Source organism: Podarcis cretensis, assembly GCF_951804945.1.
Source record: "Podarcis cretensis genome assembly, chromosome: 5".
NCBI classification, from domain to species: domain Eukaryota; kingdom Metazoa; phylum Chordata; class Lepidosauria; order Squamata; family Lacertidae; genus Podarcis; species Podarcis cretensis.
Genome location: NC_137174.1, coordinates 11462138 through 11485281, shown reverse-complemented (window position 1 = coordinate 11485281; position 23144 = coordinate 11462138). Strand labels below are relative to the sequence as shown.

Here is a 23144-nt window from a genome sequence, read left to right as displayed (position 1 = left end):
ATGCAGCAAAGAAGCCTTTTCTGAGGTGAACGAACCATTCAGCTTTCGTTAAACAATTCATTACTTCTTGTTACTGCTTCAAGGCACAGTTTTAAGGGACCTGGTTTCCCTCAGCCATGCAGAGGATGTGAAACTTGGACCTGGTCTCTCTCATCCCAGCTCTTTGCCCCTCCAGACCTGAGCAAAAGGCTGCCATATTACACTAACTCAAGCTCCGGTATCTTGAGACTTGGCTACTGTCTCCACCAAAAAAATCTAGGCAAGAAACCCAAGCTGAAGCTAACTTGGGTCCATTAGGTAGGGAGCTTGGTTTGTCCGTTCCAAGGGTAGCCAATGTGGTGCCTTTCAGAACTTGTTGGACTACAACTCCCATCATCCCTGACCCTCGGTTATGCTGTTTGGTGCTGATGGGAGTTGTAATCCAATGATATCTGGAGGACAACAAGTCTTTGCCAAACCTGTTTACTGTCAAGCTCCAGCAGGCAGAGGCCATTCTAAGTAACCCCAGAGCATCCCTCTCCTTTGGACCTAGAATTAGTTGCAAAAACTATGCACCAGATGTGCCGGAATTTGGATTGTAGTGGAAAGAAGCACCACTCTGTTGAGGAAGGGGAACCATCTTCCAGAGCAGCTCTCCGTATCAAAGCATGCACCGTGTTTTGAGAGGGAATGTTCTATTCTGGGAGTGGGAAATGTAACCGGGCTCAACACATTAGGTTGCAGCACTTTTCCGTCTGTTGTTAGCCTCCGAGATGAATTACAGGTACCATCTTTTCTCCTGAGCAGTTCTTTTTTTCCCTAAAAAAAAATGTCTAGGGGTACTCTCATATTGACTCAAGAAAATCACCATTTTATAGTTCAAATCGGGAAAAATAAATACAGAAGATGGACAAAAGTACAAAGATTCACAAAATGTTTAGGGTTATGCGTACCCCTGCGTCCCGTTCCCCCCCCCCAAAAAGCATTGCTCTTGAGACAGGCTCTGCACCTTTAACAAATGCAGAAACTCAGTAGGTCCAACTAACCCACTTTGCTACATCTGACATTCAGGACTTTTTCCTCGTGATTAAAAAAGCTATTATGTAGCCATGCAGTGAAAACCATCACCTCCTCCTCCCAAATACCGTATTTTTTGCTCTATAAGACTCACTTTTTCCCTCCTAAAAAGTAAGGGGAAATGTGTGTGCATCTTATGGAGCGAATGCTGGCTGCACAGCTATCCCAGAAGCCAGAACAGCAAGAGGGATTCATGCTTTCACTGCACAGCGATCCCTCTTGCTGTTCTGGCTTCTGAGATCCAGAATATTTTTTTTCTTGTTTTCCTCCTCCAAAAACTAGGTGCGTCTTGTGGTCTGGTGCATCTTATAGAGCAAAAAATACGGTAATTTTTATTGGTTTTCATGTAAATACAAGAACAACATATAACTACCGTAACTTGTCAAGTGCACAAGTAATATGTTTATTTATGCATTATCAATTCAAGCATTCTTTCCACAGAGATTCTTGTGTTGTGCGTGGAATAAAAGTATATTCTGTCTCATTTATAAAGTAAAGAAAGGAAGCTAAATCTCACCAAAAGTGTCTATCCCTGAAGAGCCTTTACTTACCGTTCTGTGGCGTGTAAGGGGTTCCGACAGAGCCACATTCCAAATATTATTTAACCGGATTTCAATGGGGAGTGAACACTGTCATGTCTGAAGGGGGCTTGTGCACATGAACACAAAAGAACATGGACAAAAGGAACACATTGCAGACCCTCCAAGTGTCCCTATTTTCCAGGGACAGTCCCGGATTTACAGAAGTCGTCCTGGTTTCTGATTTCATCCTGGAATGTCCCGCTTTTCCTTAGGATATCCCTATTTTTATCGGAGAAATGTTGGAAGGGATGTCTCTGCTTTCATCAGAGAAATGTATGGAATAGGATGTCCCCATTTCCATCGGAGAAAAGTTGGAGGGCATGAGACAAGATTGTGTGAAGTTGGTGTCATGAAATTCTACTCACTATTGATCCAAAACAGAATCCAGCGTATAGTTAGCAGAGTAACAACTTAAACACGTGGCAGGATTTCCCAAAAAATAGACAGGAGGCAATTAATATTTCATCCAGGAGAGCTTTACTGGTACTGAAGGCAAATGAGCATAATGGTCACATTCAGGATTGGCACTGTCCATAAGGAATCCAGTTACAGCAGACTTAAACTTACAATAATTTATAATAAGTCTAAAACCTTAAAGGTAAAGGTACCCCAACCGTTAGGTCCAGTTGCAGACGACTCTGGGGTTGCGTGCTCATCTCACTCTATAGGCAGAGGGAGCTGCCGTTTGTCCGCAGATGGCTTCTGGGTCATGTGGCCAGCATGACTAAGCCACTTCTGAAGAACTAGAGCAGCGCACGGAAACGCCGTTTACCTTCCCGCCGGAGCGGTACCTATTTATCTACTTGCACTTTGACGTGCTTTTGAACTGCTAAAGGTAAAGGGACCCCTGACCATTAGGTCCAGCCATGGCCAACTCTGGGGTTGCTGAGCTCATCTCGCTTTATTGGCCAAGGGAGCCAGCGTACAGCTTCCGGGTAATGGGCCAGCATGACTAAGCCGCTTCTGGAGAACCAGAGCAGCACATGGAAATGCCGTTTGCCTTCCCACCGGAGTGGTACCTATTTATCTACTTGCACTTTGATGTGCTTTCAAACTGCTAGGTGGGCAGGAGCAGGGACTGAGCAGCGAGAGCTCACCCCGTCATGGGGATTCAAACTGCCGACCTTCTGAATGGCAAGTCCTAGGCTCTGTGGTTTAACGCACAGCACCACCCGCGTCCTTTGAACTGCTAGGTGGTCTAAAACCTTAACACCAAGCAAAACACCACACTAGAAGGAAAAGAGATACAAAGAGAAAGTGTGAAACTCAGGCTCCTTCTGGCCTCTTCTTGTGGTCAGCATGACCTTGACAGAAGAGATAACAGAACCAGTTTAAGCCAGTTGTACTCAGCTTCTCTGAAGGAATAACCCAAACATCACAAACCTTCTGCTTGCTTCTTTTGCACACAGAAGCTTCCAGAACCCTCTTGAATTAATTAGAATAGGAAAGCTCTCTACACATCAGAGCAGTACTTTCTGCACTAAGAAATGCAGACTGACCGTGGGGTGGAGAGACCTTTCTCAGCTTCCCAATATAAATGTAAACAGAGAATAATGTTGATTTGTAGTGGGATAGAAACCAAGATAAGCTTAGTTCATTGCTTCTCAGCCTTTTGGGCTAAGGTCTCCCTTCCTCAACCTTCTCTGCTTTTCTGCCTTCCCAGAGAACCAAACATCTGTTCCATAAGCGAGCCCCTTCCATGCATGTGGCTTGCTTTTTCAGGAACAAATCTGCTGGGAACTAATCCAATAGACTTGGCCAGCCTGCCAGGGCCTAATTGTGTTGCTACAGTGAAACTTGCATAGCTCCACAAATCAGCATCTGTGCAAGCCCAGCTCACCTGCCAACACCTGCAGTTAACGCAGCAGATGCACATAGCAAAACAGCTAAGACCACCTAGACATAACTGGTCACCTCTTAGTCTTCATGGAGGTGAAGAGGAGCTCTTGAAGTTCCAGCGTGACAGCTTTGCAAAACGCAATGCAGATAAAATCACTTCCCATATATTCTAGTTCAGGATGATTTCTGGAGCCAGTTAATGTGCCTGAGGGGCCTGCTTGTTCTGTTACGGATACTTTCTTTGTTAAAAAATAAACTTTATTAAGGATTATAGAGAAAAATACAAAACTTGATATCTTTTTCCGTTTTTTAACCAAGCAAAGACTTTTATATAGATACAATAGAAACACAAAAAGGGGAGAGGAAAGAAAGAAAGAAAGAAAGAATAATAATACAGTGGTACCTCGGTTTTTGAACTTAATCCATTCTGGAAGACACTGTATTTTTCGCTCTATAGGACGCACTTTTCCCCCTCCAAAAATTAAGGGGAAATGTGTGTGCGTCCTATGGAGCGAGTGCAGGCTCCTTGGCTTCAGCGATAGCAACACGAAGCCTCCAAAGCGCAGAGGGAGTGCTCCCTCCGCGCTCCGGAGGCTTCGTGTTGCTTTTGTTGAAGCTTGGAGTGCACCGACCCTTCTCCCTCTCCAGGCTTCAGGGATAGCCGCTTGAAGCCTTCAGAGCGCAGCGCAAGTTCCCGCTGTGCTCCGTAGGCTTCAGGTTCCTTTCGCTGAAGCCAGGAGAACACGACTCTCCTGGCTTCAGCGGAGAGGGAGAGCTGCGCAGCGCCCTTTAAGCCAAGTGGGGGGAGAAATGGAAGGGGCTCCGTTTCTCCTGCCACTTCGCTGAAGAGGCACTAAGCAGAGAGGGGGAGAATTTTTTTTCTTGTTCTCCCCCTCTAAAACAAGGTGCGTCGTATGGTCCGGTGCGTCCTATAGAGCGAAAAATACGGTACTTCTGGGTTTTCAGCGTTCGGGAGCTGAAACGTTCCAAAACTGAGGCATTCAGGAACCGAGGTTTGACTGTAATGAAAACAATAGAAAAGAGATTAAAAGAGAAAGATAGAAATGTAAGATTCAGAAAGTAAAGAACTTCTGATTCTTCATCTGTCTGCTATATAAAAACAACACAGTATTCACGTCGTCCAATCCCATAAAACCCCACAAAACCACTTTATATAGACAAACATTATCTTCAATCCGCAAATCCAAATGTCATTATTTCATTTTCTTTCTCGTGCCAAAAGTCTATGAGAGGTTTCCAGTCTTTAACAAATGACTTTTCTCTGATTACACATGTCAGTTTTGCCATCTCAGCCAAGTCTGTTAGTTTTAATAGTCATTCTTCAATTGCTGGTGATGGTGATGTGTCCTTCCATCTTTGTGCGTCTTTGTTGGATACTTCCCAGCTCCTTCGGTCTGTAAATGTGGGCGAGATACTTGCATGGCTGATTGCTTTGTGTTCCTGACTCTTGCCCATCCTCTCTGATGAAAGCAGCCATGGGTGGCATGGTCACATGAGACTGGACACTTCCTTGCAGGAGGATGAGAGACCAACTGTTTTTAAGGCCATTAATGAAATGCCTTGTTTGAGAAGTTTGTGTCCAGTGCAGCTGTTGACCAGCTCCATCTGGTACCCCAGCCAAGACCCTACCTGCTTGTTCACTGTTTCTCCAGAGTGGTGCATGCTCTAGTTATCTCCTGCTTGGACTACTGCAATGCACTTTACGCGGGGCTGCCTTTGAATGTGACTCAGAAACCACGACTAATCCAGAATGCGGCAGCTAGACTGGTGACTGCGAGTGGTCGCCGAGACCATATAACACCGGTCCTGAAAGACCTACATTGGCTCCTGGTATGTTTCCGAGCACAATTCAAAGTGTTGGTGCTGATCTTTAAAGCCCTAAACGGCCTCAGCCCAGTAGAGTTGTACCTTGGAAGTCAAATAGCCTTGTTCTCAAACGTTTTGGCTTCTGAACGATCGAAACCTGGAAGTGACTGTTTCAGTTTTCGAATGTTATTTTGCAAGCCGAATGTCCGATGGGGCTTCCGCGGCTTCTGATTGGCTGCAGGAGCTTCCTGCAGCCAATAGGAAGGCATGCTTTGGTTTTCGAATGCTTTGTAAGTCAAACAGACTTCCGGAACAGATTCCGTTTGACTTCCAAGGTATGATTGTATATCTGAAGGAGTATACCCCCATCGTTCAGCCCAGACACTGAGATCCAGCTCCGAGGGCCTTCAGGTGGTTCCCTCATTGAGAGCCGTGACGTTATAGGGAACTAGACAGAGGGCCTTCTCAGTAGTGGCGCCCTCCCTGTGGAACGCCCTCCTGTAAGATGTCAAGAAAATAAGCAGCTACAGTACCTGACTTTTAGAAGACATCCGAAGGCCACCCTGTATAGGGAAGCTTTTAATATTTGATGTTTTCCTGTGTTATATTTATATTTAATTATGCTAAATAATCAGGCATCAATATAACTAATAGCACACATAATAAAAGATAAAGGTAAAGGTAAAGGGACTCCTGACCATTAGGTCCAGTCGCGGACGACTCTGGGGTTGCGGTGCTCATCTCGCTTTATTGGCCGAGGGAGCCGGCGTACAGCTTCCGGGTCATGTGGCCACCATGACTAAGCCGATTCTGGTGAACCAGAGCAGCGCACGGAAACGCCATTTACCTTCCTGTCGGAGTGGTACCTATTTATCTACTTGCACTTTGACGTGCTTTCGAACTGCTAGGTTGGGAGGAGCAGGGACCGAGCAACGGGAGCTCACCCCGTCGCGGGGATTCGAACCGCCAACCTTCTGATCGGCAAGTCCTAGGCTCTGTGGTTTAACACACAGCGCCACCCACGTCCCTTAATAAAAGATAAGTCTCATATAATAAACAAGAACCCTGATAGCTCAGGTGGTAGAGTATGAGACTCTTAATTTCAGGGTTGTGGGTTCGAGCCCCACACTGAGCAAAAGATGGACTCATAATCTGGTGAACCAGGTTCGCGTCTCCGCTCCTCCACATGCAGCTGCTGGGTGACCTTGGGCTAGTCACACTTCTTTGAAGTCTCTCAGCCCCACTCACCTCACAGAGTGTTTGTTGTGGGGGAGGAAGGGAAAGGAGAATGTTAGCCGCTTTGAGACTCCTTAAAGGGAGTGAAAGGCGGGATATCAAATCCAAACTCCTCCTCCTCCTCCTCTTCTTCTACTAGATGACCCTTGTGGTCCCTTCCAACTCTATAATTCGATGATTCCATGAAGAAACCAGTTACAAAGGTAAAGTGTTCTGAATTTCAAAGTCTACTATTCTATGATATATGTGGAAAAAACAAACCAATTGAAATGTAAGAAGAGCCTTTCTGGATCAGAGCAAAGGGCTATCTAATTCAGTATCGTGTTCTCACAGCCACTCACTAGGTGCCCCTGGGAAACTCACAGGCAGGACGTGAGCAGAATAGCACCCTTTTCCACTCACGTTCCGCATCCACTGGCATTCATAGACATACTGCCTCCAATCCTGGAAGTACAAGATAGCCATTATAGCTGTCATTAGAAATAAGGGAATGAAAATAATGGTACGCTACAACAGCAGCAAGAATACTCATCGCAAAGTATTGGAAGACACCAGAGCTACCCACCCGGGAAGAATGGCAGATGAAGGTGATGGAGTACATGGAACTGGCGGAAATGACTGGCAGAATCCGAGACCTGGGAGAAGAGTCGGTAGAAGAAGACTGGAAGAAATTTAAAGACTATTTACAGAAATATTGTAAAATTAAGGAATGTTAGAAGGATGTTGGAATGAAGTTATGTGGTTTCAGTAGTAATGTTATAAAGGAGTATTTAAAGATGGATTATTAACAGGTGAGAATGTAAAGTTATAATATATTAGGATAAATTAGTAAGATAAAAGTAAAAATGGAAAGGATTTGCTGAAATAACCGATTGAACTAGATTACGAAAAAGGGAGGTGTGAGGAGGTCAGGGAAACAAGTAAATGAAAGACAAGATATGGAAAAGTTGGTTTGTGTTTAATTGTTTTTATTTTATTGTATTTTGTATTTTTGTATTTTTTCTTTTTGTTTCCCCTCCCCCTGATTTTTGTAACTTTTTTGAAACTTTAATAAATATTATTTTTTTAAAAAAGAAAATAATGAGAAAGTAATAAAAGATATAAAAACCCGAGTCACTGCAAATTTACCCCATTAATTAAAACTACAGGAGCAATTGTGTCTAGCACTCACTGGCAGAACCTCTGTGGGGAGGATGACAATTCAACCAAAGCTAAATTTCTAATTTTGATTCCTTCCCACTGGAAACTCAGTAAATCATTAAGTGACAGCAAACATGTGCTGGTATGGCAGTGGGAGAGTCTTTAGCCAGTGCTGTAAACACCACACAGCTGGGATGCTTGACCTTTCTCAGCAACCAAGCGCAATTCATTACGAAGCCACATCGTTCAAAGAAGGGTCCTTTTTTCCCAAGTTTGCCCTCATGGCAGGTTGGCTGAGTAAGTAATGTATAGTGAGCTCTTCTGCCAAACGGAGCAAAGCAGAAAATACCGTATTTTTCACTCTATAGGACGCACCCGACCATAGGACGCACCTAGTTTTAGAGGGGGAGAACAAGAAAAAAAAATTCTCTCCCTCTCTGCGCAGCGCACCTTCAGTGAAGCGGCAGGAGAAACGGAGCCCCTTCCATTTCTCCTCCCGCTTCGCTGAAGGGGCGCTGCGCAGAGAGGGAAAGCTGCGCAGTTCCTCTCCAGCAAAGAGAAGCCAGGAGAGTGCGAGGGATCGATGTGCACTGAGCCTTCTTGCTCTCTTGGTTTCAGACGGCTATCCCTGAAGCCTGGAGAGTGAGAGGGGTCAGTGCGCACCGACCCGTCTTGCTCTCCAGGCTTCAGCGAAAGCAACGCAAAGCCTCCGGAGCGCAGCAGGAGCTCCCGCTGCGCTCCAGAGGCTTCGGGCGGCTATTCCTGAAGCCAGGAGAGTCTCGGAGTCTCCATGTTGCTTTTGCTGAAGCCATGGAGCTTGCATTTGCTCCATAAGACGCACACACATTTCCCCTTAATTTTTGGAGGGGGGAAAGTGCATCTTATAGAGCGAAAAATACGGTATCTATCACGAAGCAAAACCACGCGTTAAAAACGCAACCAAATGTAAACTGAAGAGAAGCGGTTTGTAATGTAGTATCCAATTCAGCATGCGTAAAACTTTAAATAGAAACCTGTTGGAAGAAAAGGAAAAGAACCCAGAGAGGCTGGCTGATCTTTGCTAGCAAAGATGCACATAATGAAAAATAACAACTGTTGGAAATGCACTGTAAAAGAGGGAAATTTTCTCCATATGTGGTGGTTGTGTCACAAAGTGAAAACTTTTTGGGATAGTGTATATAAGGAATTAAAAAAGATATTTAGGTACACCTTTTATAAAAAACTGGAGGCATTTTTGTTAGGAATGGTTGGAGAGGATATTAAAAAGGAAGATCAGAAATTCTCTCTGTATGCCACAACAGCAGGAAGACTACTCCTCTCACAGAGATGGAAACAACAGGATATTCCGACAATTGAAGAATGGCAACAGAAAGTATTGGAATATGCAGAAATAGCAAGGTTAACTGGAAGAATCCGACAGCAGGACAGTGAGAAATTCCAAAAAGAATGGTCCAAATTGATGGTATACTTAGAGAAAACTGTACATAAATAAAGACACTCACAGGACTGAAACAAAACTCATAATGTTTATTGTAAACATTGGTTAGACCACAACATGTAATGCTGTAATAAAATAAGGAATGTATGTCTAAAGTATGATACAAAAAATTATTAAGGAGTTATAGACATTTATAGAATGTATATATAGTAATCATGCTTAAGTAAGAGCAATGCAGAGAAGCCAGGAGAGGGGTGGAGGGAAGTTAATTCGGATAAGATATAGATTCAAAGGAGAATAATATTGTTAAGCTGTATTGTGTTTAAGATATTTGTAAAAAATTAATAAACATTATTGGGGGGAAAAAAGAGGCTGGCTGATCTCCCCTAGGAGAATATTTCCTTTTCTTTTTTTTAATAATATTTTATTGCATTTTGACTGTAAAGGAAAAAACACAAGAAGAATACAAAAGCACAAAGATACAAAAATACAAAAATACAGAAATGCAAACATTTAACATAGAACAAAAAGAAAAAACAAAATAAAACAAAAATCCCTCTTTTTTAGTTTCTCGTCTTTAATTAACTTATTTTCCTGACTTCCTCACGCCTCCCTTTTTTGTATTCCATTTAAAGATTGGTTCAGCAAATTCATATCCTGTTAATTTATCCTTAATTATTTTTCCTCACATATTATAGCTTCAAATTTTCATCTAGTATCAATTCATTCTTACATATTCTTATACCTTATTACTAGAACCCCTTCATTTCATTTCAATGTCATTAACATTCAAAAACTTTACAGTGTTTCTGTAAATAAAATTTAAATTTCTTCCATCCCCTAGGAGAATATTTCCAAGCCATGGAGCTGCCACCGAGAAGGCCCTGGATTTGCCTAATGACCTAGGATGATGAAATGGATATGGAGATCTCCACAGCTGACCATAAGGAAACAGGTTAGCTCAGTTGGTTTAGAGCGTGGTTCTGATAGCACCAAGGTAGTGGGTTCAATTCCCGTGTGGGTCAGGTGCATATTCTTGCATTGCAGGGGTTGGACTAGATGACCGTGGTGGGTCCCTTCCAACGCAGCAGTTCTATGGCTCTATGAAAACAGGTGGTCAATGAAATAGATATGGAATTGGAATTATTTTCACGGGCAGCCGACAAAAGCCTGGCTGCCACATTTTGGACCCACTACTGTTCCTGACGTGTTTTTGAAGGCAGACCCACATGAATAACTGTGGCCGACTACAAGCTGGTAAAAGGATCTTCTGGCCATTGCCTCCACTTGAGTACAGTGGTACCTTGGTTTAAGAACAGCTTAATTTATGAACAACTTGGATTAAGAACGCTGCAAACCCGGAAGTAGGTGTTTTGGTTTGTGAAATTTGCCTTGGAAGAAGAACATGTTCCGCTTCCTGTTGAGTGTGTTCCATTTGTAAACTGAGTCCCCCACTGCTATGGGAAAGCACGCCTTGGTTTAAGAATGCTTTGGTTTAAGAATGGACTTCTGGAACAGATTAAGTTTGTAAACCAAGGTACTACTGTACTCAAAGAAAGTGATGTGCCGAAGAGCATCGCTAAAGCACATACATTCCCCTTTAAGCTAAACCCTGTCTCGCAGTTCACAAGGATTCCCAAACAACAGTACACCAATCTTGTTAAAAATCATTTTTATTTAAACCTCAACACATCTCTAAGTCCGTGTTTCTTACCATAAGTAAAAGGGTCTTAGGAAGTATACCTTCTGGTAATCTGTCAGTCCTCAGAAGTTGTCTTCTCTTGTTCATGTGAGATGACTCCATTGTCATCTCCCACCATTATAATATTGCCATCATATTTTTCCCCAAACGATACCTCTTCCGGTCCTGCCATTCTTCTTCAGAAGGTAGCACCTCTGGGAAGAAAGAAGTACCTTTTAGCATTTTGTTGACCACAATGCTGGGTGTTTGCCGAGGAAAATGTGTACACGGGCAGCGCCAAACCCACAATCCCATCCCATCTGGAAGCTCCCAAAATATGTGCCATGGTCCTGATGTTCTGAGGCCTGAGCCAGTTTGTGAGGAATGTGGACGATTCTTGAGATTGTCTCACAGATCTGATGGTCTCATATTAATTGTGTGTGTTGGCTTCAAATCAGGCCGGGCTGGACAGGATTTATTTGTACTGATTTAGAACTGATTGAATCTAGAATTACAAACTTGCAAAATCCAGGGAAAAAAATATCTACTGAAACCTGAGCCTCCACAAGCTGTTGATGACACCTGCCTACAGTTCTTCGTTTACATTTGGCCTGAGGGGACAAAGACCCCTTTGCATGTTAAGGGGGAGGGGACATACCAGGCTTCTTATGTGGGAAGATAAAGACAGAAACCTCTCATTCTAGCCCCAACTTTGATCCCCTTTCCTAACAAGGAAGCACTTCTCTACAGGAATCCCCTGTGCCCCCTGAAAATATCCAGTATCTTCATTTACCAGCAAGAAAGAAAGCTGCCAAACAGCCCCAGAAACCCATACAAAGTTCTGCATAGAGAGGCACTTACATCTAGTTATTTATGCCCCACATTCAACTCCAGGTTGAATGAATGAATCTTTATTTGCATCAGCCATTGGCCATAGCAATAAAACAACAATACGATATGCAAAGAACAGAAATAAAAAGTCAATTATATAAAATACATTTTAGGGGTTTGACTCAATAGTCAAATAGTGGATTGTTTTCTGATTGCCCCAGCTAAAAACCTTGAAACCTTTGCTGTCACCCGCTCATCTTGATCTGCCAAGAGAAAGGACACTGTGGCAGTGGCTGGGCGACCCAGAATGGACAGTAAAAGAAGGGCGATAATCTCATTCCTCAAGTCTTTATAAAGAGTGCAAGCCAGAAGGGCATGCGCCACCAATTCAGTGCTGCCATCTCCACAGGGACATAAGCGTTCTTCGTGTGGAATCTGTTGGAGTCGTCCCTCAAGTACAGCCGAGAGCAATACATTCAATCTTGCGAGAGCAAAAGCGCATCTATATTTTAGAATTGCTAGGTTATGCAGATAGGGTGCCAGAGAGTCGAAATGGGAAGGTGGAAAAATAGATTGCTTCTCCAGGTTGTGGGAGCCTGCCGTTTAACAAGAAACAAACAAACAAACAAACAAACAAACAAACAAACATTTGGAGATGCGCCATCTTGGTTGGCTCACAGCCATATTTCTGAGATGCTTCACCAATGAACACCGCAGTGCAGTTTGTGGTGTTTTGCTAGCGCAAGGGTCCTATCCTGTCCACCTCTTGCCTTGCACAGCATACCATGCGGGCAATCTGCTAGAATAATATGTAACCCGCGAGATGAATCTCTTTGAGAAACATCTGTTCCCGCATTGCGCTCTGCACACCATTTGCACTGCTTCAGCGTTGCTTTTTCCGCCATCCTGCCTACAGACTGATGCTCCCCCTGGGAACAGCCTCACCTTGGAAATGTATGACAGGTGAAAAGGACAAAGAAGGAGATGAAGAGTTCTGACTGCCGCTGAGATTGTGAGCACACCCTGAGGATTTAAAGGGGGGTAGGAATTTCTGGCTGTGTACACATTCCCATCTGCTCTGCTCTGCTTTCGGAAGCTGTGTGCACACAATACTAGCCACATCTATCCCGTTGTTTCTTAGGAAGTACAGCATTTGGGTTAATTCCCCTACCACCATCACCAAAACCAGCTTTAGACAGCATCTTAAAAAGCAGAGACATCACCTTGCCAACAAAGGTCCGTATAGTCAAAGCTATGGTTTTCCCAGTAGGGATGTATGGAAGTGAGAGCTGGACCATAAAGAAGGCTGATCGCCGAAGAATTGATGCTTTTGAATTATGGTGCTGGAGGAGACCCTTGAGAGTCCCATGGACTGCAAGAAGATCAAACCTATCCATTCTGAAGGAAATCAGCCCTGAGTGCTCACTGGAAGGACAGATCCTGAAGCAGAGACTCCAATACTTTGGCCACCTCATGAGAAAAGAAGACTCCCTGGAAAAGACCCTGATGTTAGGAAAGAGTGAGGGCACAAGGAGAAGGGGATGACAGAAAACGAGATGGTTGGACAGTGTTCTCGAAGCTAGTTTGACTAAACTGCCGGAGGCAGTGGAAGACAGGAGTGCCTGGTGTGCTCTGGTCCATGGGGTCACGAAGAGTCGGACACGACTAAACGACTAAACAACAACAACAATAACTTTTATTAAATTTTCTGTTTTACATCTTAGAATATTCTTTTAAGCAACCTTAAAATATCAACGACTTCCCTTCTTCTCTTTCCATGGTTCATTTTGCACAACATAGCATATTTTATATAAACTAAACCATTCAGTATTCCATTATTACACCCAGCAAAACTTATTTACACCATTGAATTTATCTTAATGCTGTCAATGTTTTCTAATATACACAGCCCCCCCCATATATTCAATAAATATTTTCCAATCTTCTTTAAACATATGTTCTTCTTGCTCTCCTTTTCTATATGTTAAATCTGCAAGCTGCGCATATTCCATCAGTTTAAGTTGCCATTCTTCTTTAGTTGGGACTTTGCTCGTTTTCCATTTTGGGGCTAACAAAACATGGACCGCAGTAGTGCCATACATAAATAACGTTTTTTTGACAGCTGGGAATTTCCGTCTGAATGATCCCCAACGAAAAGGACTCTGTTTTTTTTTAAAGTACTTTTAAACATTTTTTTCAATTCATTATGAATTATTTCCCAATATTCTTTTACCCTTTTACAGGTCCACCACATATGAAATAATGTTCCCTCAGTCTCACTGCATTTCCAGCACTTATCTGAGTCAGTCTTATATACATCTTAGCAATTCTACTAGGAGTTAGATACTATCTGTAAATCATTTTCAGGTAGTTCTCATTCAAGGAATAACAAGCTGTAAACTTCAGATTGCTCTTCCAAAGTTTCCCCCTAAGATTAAGATCTATATTATGTCCTATATCGATTGGTGTTTTCTTTTTCTTTTTATTCCTTTCTTCTATTTCCAAAACTGAAAAAAGAAAAATTACAAACATCAAATTCAAAATCCATATTCGTTTTCTAACATAAGCCTATTGCATAGTTAACTAAATTAAAATATACGTAATTGCTCTAGACTTCTCTTTGCTGTATATAAATACAACACAATTAGAAATTTTATATTAAAAGTTTTATATTATAAATAATATTATAAATTCCCCTATACCCCCACTCCCCTTCACCCATGTGTGATCTCAGGTGTGTTTTTTTACTTCTTCCGCCTTGTTGCGTTGTTATAATTTAATAATTGTTCAATTGATTCTTTTATTATATCCTTGCTTACCCCTGCACGTTTTATACATTATCTATTAATATTCCTGTTATGTACTGAAGTTCTCACCCTGGGCCAGCAGGGGGATACTGTAGATAGTTCAGGTCCACATATGCAAATAAGGGATCAAAAGTGACGTTCAGGGATTGGATAGTTACAGAAAGTTGTTACAGTTACGTTGTACTGGAGCTCTATATAAGCAGGCTGACTGAACCCTTCAGTTCAGTTCTGTTCTGGCCTGTGAATAAATAAGAGCTGTTTGAAGAATCACTGGAGAATTGGTAATTAAAGAAGGAGGAAAATGGAAATTAAAACCATATGAGCAAGTTAAAGACCATGTATAAGATTGGCTGCACTATTTCCAGGTAAACGAAATGTTTAAAAAAGATTTAAAGGAAAGTGGTTATGTAGAAAAAGACTTTCAAACATAATAAACAATGAATGTAAAATTTTGTCAAAAATGTATAAGATATTGTTGGAATGGCATACGAAAGATGAAGAGGTTAAATCGGTAATGATACAATGGGCCAAAGATTTCGGATATAACATACAATTTGATGATTGGGAAAAACTGTGGAAAGAGAATATAAAATTTACTGCATGTATGGCGCTGAAAGAAAATGGTATGAAAATGTTTTATAGATGGTATATTACACCAGTAAAACTAGCAAAGATGTATAAGACGTGTAACAAATGTTGGAAATGCAAAGGAAAAGAAGGAACGTTTTACCATATGTGGTGGGAATGTAAGAAAGTGAAAAGTTTCTGGGAAATGATTTATAATGAATTGAAAAAGATGTTAAGATATACCTTTGTAAAAAAACCAGAGGCTTTTCTTTTAGGGATTACAGGAAAGGAAATAAGAAGAAAAGACTGTAAACTTTTCCAATATGCAGTTATGGCAGCTAGAATTCTGTTGGCCCAGAAATGGAAACAAGAGGAAATACCGACAATAGAAGAATGGAGAATGAAACTGACAGACTATGCGGAACTGGATAAACTAACTGGGAAAATTAGATATATCAGAGACCAAAAGTTCATCGAAGACTGGGGAAAGTTTGCAGATTATCTGAAAAATGTTTGTGATGTGAAAACAACGCTAGTGGGATTTCAAGAGGCACTGTAAAAATAGAGAAGTATTGTTAATAAGAAATAGAAGGAGGAGGGAAGTTAAATGGCAATACGAATGAAGGGAATGCGTACTAAAGAGATAAATATGGATGATTGTCAGAGACGCTGAAGGACAATAGGGGCAGTACAGGATTCCTTTTGGTGTACCGACCTCCCCGCTGCACCAAGGATTCCCTGCCCGAGCTGCTTCAGGTCGTGGCGGATGTTCTCCTGGAGACACCTAGCTTGGTTGTCCTAGGGGATTTTAACATCCATGCTGACACGACCTTACAAGGGGCCGCTCCGGACTTCGTGGAAAGCATGGCCTCCATGGGGCTGTCCCTGAATAAGTCTGGCCCAACCCATAGCCGCGGACATGCCTTGGACCTGGTGTTTACCTCTATGGATGTTGGTGATCTGACACTAAGTAAAAGTGAAACGAAAGAAGTGCCATGGTCAGATCACTTCCTGGTGCAACTGGACTTCTCTGCGACCCATCCCCTCTGCAGGGAGGTGGGGCCGATTCGGATGGTCCGCCCCCGCCACTTAATGGATCCAAATGGTTTCCAGAGAGTGGTAGGGGATGCTTTATCCCATGTTGATGGCCTTTCAGCCGATTCCCTGGTGGCCCGCTGGAATGTGGAGTTAACCAGGGCTATTGACTGTTTGGCTCCGAAGCGCCCTCTCCGATTGCATGGAGCCCGGACAGCCCCGTGGTTTTCCACGGATCTGAGGGCAATGAAACAATCGTTGAGACGGCTAGAGCGCCGGTGGCGGATAACTCATTCTGAAGCTGACCGGACACAGGTTAGAGCTCAACGTCGAGCCTACCAAGTGGCGATAGCGACGGCGAAGAAGACTTCACCGCCTCTATTGCATCTGCAGAAAACAGCAGCAGGAGACTCTTTCAGGTGGTTCACAATTTAGCGGAACCACCTGTAACATCGGGGCCCAGTACGGGCCATATGTTCTCCTGCAATGATTTTGCAAATTTTTTTGCAGATAAAATCGCTCAGATTCGGGAAGAAGTAGACTCCACCGTGGGAGCAGGGCCAGGGCGGGAGAGTGCTAGAGTCCTGTCTGGTCAAGTTGTGTGGGATCAATTCCAATCTGTTACCTCCAAGGATGTGGACAGGCTGCTTGGACGAGTGAAGCCAACCACCTGTCTCCTGGATCCTTGCCCATCCTGGTTTATAAAAGCTAGCCGGGAAGGACTGGCTGATGGGCTTCGTGGGGTGGTGAATGCTTCCCTCCGTGAGGGAGCCTTCCCAGACCCGCTGAAAGAGGCGGTTATTAAACCGCTTCTTAAAAAACCATCTTTAGATGCGGCCACGATGGCCAATTATCGCCCAGTCTCAAACCTTCCATTCTTGGGCAAGGTGATTGAGCGAGTGGTTGCTGAACAACTCCAGGCACGCCTGGAAGAAGCGGACCATTTGGATCCCTTCCAGTCGGGATTCAGGCCTCATCATGGGACTGAAACTGCCTTGGTCGCACTGGTTGATGATCTCCGGCGGGCTAGGGACAAAGGTGAGAGCTGTTTCCTAGTTCTGCTGGATCTCTCAGCGGCCTTTGACACCATCGACCATAACATCCTTCTGGACCGTCTTGAGGGGCTGGGAGCTGGGGGCACTGTTATACAGTGGTTCCGCTCCTTCCTCCTGGGCCGTGTTCAGAAAGTGGTGGTGGGGGATGAGTGTTCAGACCCCTGGGCTCTCACTTGTGGGGTGCCTCAGGGTTCTGTCCTCTCCCCCATGCTTTTCAACATTTACATGCAGCCGCTGGGAGAGATCATCAGGAGGTTTGGGCTGGGTGTTCATCAGTATGCAGATGATACCCAGCTCTACCTCTTTTTTAAATCAGAACCAGTGAAGGCGGTGAAGGTCCTGTGTGAGTGTCTGGAAGCGGTTGGAGGATGGATGGGGGCTAACAGATTGAGGTTGAATCCTGACAAGACAGAAGTACTGTTTTGGGGGGACAGGAGGCGGGCAGGTGTGGAGGATTCCCTGGTCCTGAATGGGGTAACTGTGCCCCTGAAGGACCAGGTGCGCAGCCTGGGAGTCATTTTGGACTCACAGCTGTCCATGGAGGCACAGGTCAAATCTGTATCCAGGGCAGCTGTTTACCAGCTCCATCTGGTACGTAGGCTGAGACCCTATCTGCCTGCAGACTGTCTCGCCAGAGTGGTACATGCTCTGGTTATCTCCCGCTTGGACTACTGCAATGCGCTCTACATGGGGCTACCTTTGAAGGTGACCCGGAAACTACAACTAATCCAGAATGCGGCAGCTAGACTGGTGACTGGGAGCGGCCGCCGAGACCATATAACACCGGTCTTGAAAGACCTACATTGGCTCCCAGTACGTTTCCGAGCACAATTCAAAGTGTTGGTGCTGACCTTTAAAGCCCTAAATGGCCTCGGTCCAGTATATCTGAAGGAGCATCTCCTCCCCCATCGTTCTGCCCGGACACTGAGGTCCAGCTCCGAGGGCCTTCTGGCGGTTCCCTCACTGCGAGAGGCCAAGTTACAGGGAACCAGGCAGAGGGCCTTCTCGGTAGTGGCGCCCACCCTGTGGAATGCCCTCCCATCAGATGTCAAAGCGATAAACAACTACCTGACATTCAGAAGACATCTGAAGGCAGCCCTGTTCAGGGAAGTTTTTAATATGTGACATTTTAGTGTATTTTTCATCTTTGTTGGAAGCCGCCCAGAGTGGCTGGGGAAACCCAGCCAGATGGGCGGGGTACAAATAATAAATTATTATTATTATTATTATTATTATTAGGATGTTCAAAAAGAGATAATTTGTTAAAATTTGATAAAAATGTACAATTGTATTGAAAATTAATAAAAAAATTAATAAAAAAATTAATAAAAAGAAGAAGAAGAAGAAGAAGAAGAAGAAGAAGAAGAAGAAGAAGAAGAAGAAGAAGAAGAATCGCTGTGTCGTCTGATATGTTCACCCACAACTTAACAATTCCAGTTCCGGAACCATCTTTTTTCATATATTCCCTGATGGAGGGAAGGAATATATCGATTGGTGTTCTCATGGTGTTTCAAGCTAGCGATGCACACCTAACCTCTCTGCTGCCTACTTTCTTAAAACCTTTTCTTTAGGATGCTTGATTTATTGATAAAGGACTTTTTAGTTTGTCAATGAACTCCAGCCATTCATTTCACCAGATGCTGTGGCTTCACAGCTACTGGTGTCACTGATGATGTCTGCAAGAGAACCAAGAGAAAACCACTTAGAAATATGGCTAGAAGTGAGTAGCCTCCTCTCTCATTAAAAGATTATGACTCATAGTTTGGATGCCTGAGTGGTGCTGACTGGCTGAAGGCATTGATAATTTGGGGGTTTGCAAAGAAATGATCTCTGTTTCCTTGGTCTGCCATGTGCAGCCAGAGCCCATTTATTAATTGTGGCTTTGGGGGCGCTGGGCATACTTGAGGGATTCCTACCCCACCCATTCCGCTGCTGAAATGAGCAGCAAAATGCACAATTTAACCTTGCAATGCTGCTTAAGATTTGGCTGTTTAACACGTTGGCTGCTTAACTTTGTTTTGGGATAAAAAGCATATTTACAAATTCAGGCTGAATAGGCTTGGTGGCTTCCTTCCCTCGAACCTTTTCTTGCAGTTTCAGTGCAAATGCATTAGAAACAGCACTCCCTGTCGTCTGCTGTTAAATGCACTTTTGCATAGATATGCATTTGTTCCTGATTTGTTTTCTCCCTGTGAGTATTTGCCAGGGTTAATGGGGGTGAATTCCTTTCCCTTCTCCCCTGTTTGGAGACATCCAGTGGTCTGTGGTCTTCCACACACTCAGTATTGTTTTGTACGCAATGTTCTTCCCACATAATGATGATTTCTGAACAGGATAAAATAGGCGCACAATTTCGAATGGGGATGGAGGAACCAAATATATTAGTTATCTCGTTTTTTCTCAGTGCCTATTGAGATCAAGCAGGTGCCTTCACTGTACTCTTTCTGGTGCCTGCTAAAACATTCCTGTTTATTCAAGTCTACCCAGCTGCTTAGAAAGTGGAGGTAATTTTAATTTGCTTTAGAGTTTTAACTTTTGTATGTTTTAAAGTACGGTTGGGAATTTTTCTTGATTTTGCTGTTTCATCTTTTGGAAACCTCCTTGAAGTTTTCCTTACAATCTGGCAGTCAGCAGAGCCATGGAACATTCAAGTGTCCGAAGGCTGTATTTTCAGATATACGAGGGGTGTCCATTAAAGATTTCCCCTGTCGTACTTCCCGTGGACTGAGACAAACAAAACTGGGCGAGGTATTAGTCCTTCTCTACATAGCTACCAGGGACGCAGGTGGCGCTGTGGGTTAAACCACAGAGCCTAGGGCTTGCTGATCAGAAGGTTGGCGGTTCGAATCCCCACAATGGGGTGAGCTCCCGCCAACCTAGCAGTTAGAAAGCACGTCAAAGTGCAAGTAGATAAATAGGTACCGCTCTGGTGGGAAGGTAAATGGTGTTTCCGTGCGCTGCTCTGGTTTGCCAGAAGCGGCTTAGCCATGCTGGCCACATGACCTGGACACTGTACGCCAGCTCCCTTGGCCAATAAAGCGAGATGAGCGTCGCAACCCCAGAGTCGGCCATGACTGGACTTAATGGTCAGGGTTCTCTTTACCTTTTTACATAGCTACCAGCAAGAGTCAAACACTTCTCCCATCAGTTTATGCAACTGTGGAGACCTTGTTTGTAGAAGTCAGCAGGTTGCGTCAGAAGCCATGACTTGAACTCAGAAATCAGCATTTCATTGTCTGGAGAAAGCTTGCCCTTCAAAATAACTTCATGGTTAGAAAGAGGTCAAAGTCTGATGGTGTGAGGTCAGGAGAATAAGGGGGGGCAGCAAGGAAGGATTTCATAGCCACAAGACCGTGCTTCCGTCTGAACAACATGTGAGTTGTGAACCGGGGTGTTATCCTGCAGGAGGTAGACACCTTTGGTCAGCATACCATGCCTCACGATTTTGATGGCCTTCTGCAATTTCTGCAGCAGTGAAGCGTAGTATGTCCCGTTAATTGTGGTACCCTTTGCCAGGAAATCGCCTCACGATTTTGATGGCCTCCCGCAATTTCTGCAGCAGTGAAGCGTAGTATGTCCCGTTAATTGTGATACCCTTTGCCAGGAAATCGCCTCACGATTTTGATGACCTTCCACAATTTCTGCAGCAGTGAAGCGTAGTATGTCCCGTTAATTGTGGTACCCTTTGCCAGGAAATCGCCTCACAATTTTGATGGCCTTCCGCAATTTCTGCAGCAGTGAAGCGTAGTATGTCCCGGTAATTGTGGTACCCTTTGCCAGGAAATCGCCTCATGATTTTGATGGCCTTCCGCAATTTCTGCAGCAGTAAAGCGTAGTATGTCCCGGTAATTGTGGTACCCTTTGCCAGGAAATCCATCTTCACTACCCCGTGCTGGTGCCAGAAAACTGTGAGCATTACCTCGCTCACTGATGTGCCTACTTTGGAGGTGGTGAGGCAGTGTGCTTCCATTATTTGGACTGGGATTTAGTCTCTGGGTCATAATGATGGACCCATGTTTCGTCCTGCGTAATTAGTTTGGCGAAGAAATCATCAGGGTTTTCGTGACACTTGGCCAAAAGAGCCCGTGAGCATGTTCCTGCTTCTGGAAAGGCGTCAGCAGCCGGGGAACCCACCGTGTAGACTCCTTTCCCATGTGCAAACAGTCACGGATGTTTTTTTCTACAGAGCCCACACTGATTTTGACACCTGCAGCTAGTTGGCGAACGGTTATGCAGTGATCTTCCAAAATGGCGGCCTTCATTTGCCGGATGGTGTCTTCATCAATGGCGGACTGTGGTTGCCCAGGAATGGGAGCCGTTCCACCAAAGCCTGGCACACTTGAACTGACTATGCCAGTGCTTGACTACGTCATATGATGGGGTATCCTCCCCATAAGTCCCTTTCATCTCATCAAACGTCTCCTGTGGTGTGTGCCCTTTCAAGTACAGGAACCTGATGACCACTCTGCATTCAACTGGTTCCATTATCAGACATTACTCCACGTTAGTACCCGTAGCAGAGAAACTGTTAGAAGTTCAGAGCTACAAATTACCACATTACCTATGGAGAGATGTACTGAAATTGAAATACTTTATTGTCACTTGTACAACTTGCATACAGTGAGATTACACGAGCACCCCCCACTCAGCTTTCTTAGTCTTAATTCCCCTCGTTTACTGACGCACACCCACCAAATCCGAAAGTCAGTTGCCCTCTTGTTATCTTTTCATTCAGCAGCCTGACAGCCCACGGACAGAAGCTGTTCTTTACCCTGTTGGCGCGACTAATCATGCTTCTATATCTTCTGCCTGAGGGCAGGAGATCAAGAAAGTGCCAGCCAGGGTGTGAATCATCCCTGAGAATTTTCCTCACTCTCCTGAGGCAACGTTCTTCCGCTATTTCATCCAGTGGATTCACGGGACAGCCCATAATATCTTGCCCAATGTATCATTTTACATATGCAGTTTCATCCTCCTACGATAACCGAAAGTGGGTCAGGGGAAATCTTTAATGAGGGACCCTCGTACCGGTTTGCTTATGAGAGTTGAACAGACTGTGCTTGCAGGTAAGTCACATGTTGTTGTTGTTAGTCGTTTAGTCATGTCCGACTCTTCGTGACCCCATGGACCAGAGCACACCAGGCACTCCTGTCTACCACTGCCTCTCGCAGTTTGGTCAAACTCATGCTGGTAGCTTCGAGAACACTATCCAACCATCTCGTCCTCTGTCGTCCCCTTCTCCTTGTGCCCTCTATCTTTCCCAACATCAGGGTCTTTTCCAGGGAGTCTTCTCTTCTCATGAGGTGGCCAAAGTATTGGAGCCTCAGCTTCAGGACCTGTCCTTCCAGTGAGCACTCGGGGCTGATTTCCTTCAGAATGGATAGGTTGGATCTTCTTGCAGTCCATGGGACTCTCAAGAGTCTCCTCCAGCACCAGAATTCAAAAGCATCAATTCTTCGGTGATCAGCCTTCTTTTTGGTCCAGCTCTCACTTCCATACATCCCTACTGGGAAAACCATAGCTTTAACTATACGGACCTTTGTTGGCAAGGTGATGTCTCTACTTTTTAAGATGCTGTCTAGGTCACATATACACTGTTCTGTTTTAAATTTCAATGCAAATTCACTGACTTACCTGCTGCTGTCCCTCTCTTGTTCGTTTGGCAGCTTTAAGCAAAATAAAAGTGCCACCCACCCCTTGGAAGAATCATTATGTTTCCAAATTCTGGAATTTAAATGTACGGTCTGCTTCATTCACATGCCAGATTTATGAAATGCCCAATTTCCAATGGGGGGGGGGGAAATCAGTGAGCACTGTAATCCGTGAGTATTTTGAGCACCTGTAATCTCCTGTATTTCTGCCAAAGCAGACAAGCCGGCTGTGTGCCAAGGCTGTCACAGAACAGACCAAAGAGATTGGGGTGTAGATGGTGAGCTCTAGGAAACTCCCACTGGGGATGCAGCAGTGTGATTTGGCAGGTTCAAAAAAATAAAAAAATAAAATCCAAGGTAAAATAGGATCTGAAATGTCACGTAGAGCAGGTCGGTGTAG

The 23144-nt window shown here is 44.1% G+C and overlaps 1 long non-coding RNA gene across 1 annotated transcript in view; it reads left to right on the top strand.

The window, feature by feature from the left end:
* The window catches only part of LOC307215809, a 275531-nt gene that overhangs the window by 98557 nt on the left and 153830 nt on the right, over window positions 1–23144 (top strand). The window lies entirely within an intron of this gene.